Source organism: Temnothorax curvispinosus, unplaced genomic scaffold (genome assembly GCF_003070985.1).
Source record: "Temnothorax curvispinosus isolate PA1 unplaced genomic scaffold, ASM307098v1 QBEX01014279.1, whole genome shotgun sequence".
NCBI classification, from domain to species: Eukaryota; Metazoa; Arthropoda; class Insecta; order Hymenoptera; family Formicidae; genus Temnothorax; species Temnothorax curvispinosus.
The window spans coordinates 695992-698542 of record NW_020224059.1 but is presented as its reverse complement, the minus strand read 5'-3'; the positions used below and the strand labels follow the sequence as shown (position 1 = coordinate 698542).

Genomic DNA, 2551 nt, shown 5'->3' with positions numbered 1-2551 from the left:
CATCCCGGCTGTGATTTAGCGAGTCTCCTGCAGTGCTCCGTGATCGGTGAGTGAATTTTACATGAGAAATAAATGTCTCGAAGCGCGATACATCCGAATCTTAATAGAATCGTTGTCCCGCGTGTCGCAACGAAACGATAACCTCGAAATTCACGTCTCCTGCCTTCGTTTCGATTTCTACTCTGAATCTCTGAATAGTGAATCGCGCGGGAAGACGCTTTAAATGAATAGCTTGAACCACTCGTTAAACGCGGGAATTAATAATTAATTAAATGATTGAAAAGAACGATCGCGCGTTTGGCGTTCTTACTTTATTTGTCGCGATCGCGAACAATCGCAAAACGAGAGCGCGAGCTTGTTACGAAATGCGTATGAACATCGATAGTGTGAACAAACTTGAATATGCGAATACAATTTCGTTTTTTTCGTTAAAGAACAGGCACGTAAATCGCTCATTCACGTAATTGTCACGTAAATGTTTCAAATTTATTTGTATGTACGTGTACTTATCTTAAATTTATTCCTTATTTGCATAAAGTTGTATTTGTATTGTAAACATACAGTGTATAGTTTCCCCTTCTCGCATATTTTCAATAACATGTATAATAACATGTAACAGATTTAATTTTTTAAATTTATTTGAACGCATCAAGATAACTAAAATCAGTTATACATGCATGCTCTGATAATGCCGATAATTTCTACAGTGTCTGTAATTTCATTTCCAACTTTACTTAAACGTCGAGCGATCACTTCTAGGAATCCATCCACGATTCACTATAATAGTCGGGCTAAAATTAAGAAAAAAAATCCTAAATTAATTTTATAGTAAATCCACATAGTAAATCAAATCATTTATAGTTCTTCGCTCCTTTTTATACGTTCCGTCCCGCATCATGGACGCCGCGCGGATGCGAGGTGCTAGTGCGTACGCTATTAGGTATCACCGATAAGCCAACGACCATCGCTTATCGATAATTTTAGTCGCTCATTGCGAAAATGCGTCCTACGACTAAATAACGATAGCTTATACTACTTGCAGAAATAATTTTTTGCGGGACGACGCGACGGACGCCCTCTGATTTATCTTTCTTCGACGAAATATAATAGAATTAAGTATGCGTAAATGTCTAGACACATTTTTACGTAAGTATCAAGAAACGTTATATGGGAAATATGGGAAACATTACGATAATCACAATATTTGTGAATAATGTAACTAATTATTTTTATTATGATAATCACGATATTCGTGAATAATTTAACTAATTATTTTTTAGTAATATTTCTTATTCTTACATATATAATCTTGTATATATAAAAAAAATATATTATATGTATTTTGATTAAATTTTTTACTGATCTAATTAATAAAATATTACAACTAACAAAAATGCAGGATGTAATTATAATAAATATACAATTTGAGCATTGTTTAATTGAAAAATTGTTTAATAAATCGTTCTGTAGAAAACGAAAATACACAGCGCTTTAATACACATGTATACGTAATTAAACATTTACTTTATAAGAAAGCAATATCATATAATCGTTTGGAGTGTATTATGCATTCTCATTTCCACTCTTCCAGTATTATTATTAATGTCAAAACTGAATCTCCTTTGTTTTAATTTTTTGGAGGAAATGGCCCATCTCCGATAGGTCTGTTATCGTTTTTAATTTTTCCAGGAACACATTTAGCGGCATATCCCAGGCATACTAAATCACGACAGCATTGGTCGGTGATCTGGCACTATAATCATAACGATTCGTTAAACAGCAATGTCTTCCATTATAAATACGTGTATTGATTGCGATATTAGAAATTGTGATATTAAAATATAATTAGTTAATGTTGTAAAAAATATAATGCGTACACGATTTTCGTAGAGAAGAAATCACAAGCGCACAATTATTGTCTTTACTTTTTGTTATTTTTATTATTACTTACATATCCGAGCCAGGGAGAGCATACAGCCTTAGACTCCGTAGTAGAACTTAGAACAGTCATTATGCCGTTGATAGCGACTATGACGATTAAAGCGAATACCAAGTACTTCATTGTAATGGAGAAATCTCTGCTGCAAATATTTAATAGAAAAACTAAATCGAGACTTCTATGTGGTTCGACTGCTAAGTTCACGTTGACAGTATACTCAGCGTGACACTTGATAAAATTGCTCGTAAAATTGTGACTATAAGGAGGGGAAAAATGACGTAAGAATTAAATTATTCTTGCAACGTACAGCGCAAAATGTAAAATAATTGTTGTAGTATGTTAAAATATACTAAAGACTCGCATTTTGTTACTCTCTAAATCTAAATAAGTGAAAAGTCACTGGAGTGGCATACTTTAGACTGATATGCCACTCCAGTGACTTTCCACTGATTTAGAGATTTAGATCACAATGTAATATGTGAAAGCAAATATTTATTTCAATTCGGCAACGCAGTTAATTTTCTTCCTTGATTAGACAATTCGACATATATGGATTATTTATTAATTACCCAAATAAAAAAAGAAGTTTTCGATATGTTTTACAAGTCTGCT

At 32.9% G+C, this 2551-nt stretch overlaps 1 protein-coding gene across 2 annotated transcripts in view; it reads left to right on the top strand.

Annotated features, from left to right (window-relative positions):
- The window catches only part of LOC112464518 (glutamine synthetase-like), an 8319-nt gene continuing 5768 nt past the window's right edge, over positions 1 to 2551 (top strand). The window contains exon 1 of one of the 2 annotated variants that reach the window (XM_025031542.1): positions 1 to 46. The gene's annotated coding sequence lies outside the window, so the exon portion shown is untranslated. Of the gene's footprint in view, positions 47 to 595; positions 1147 to 2551 lie in introns of those variants that run through there. The other variant, XM_025031544.1, reaches the window with a different exon arrangement.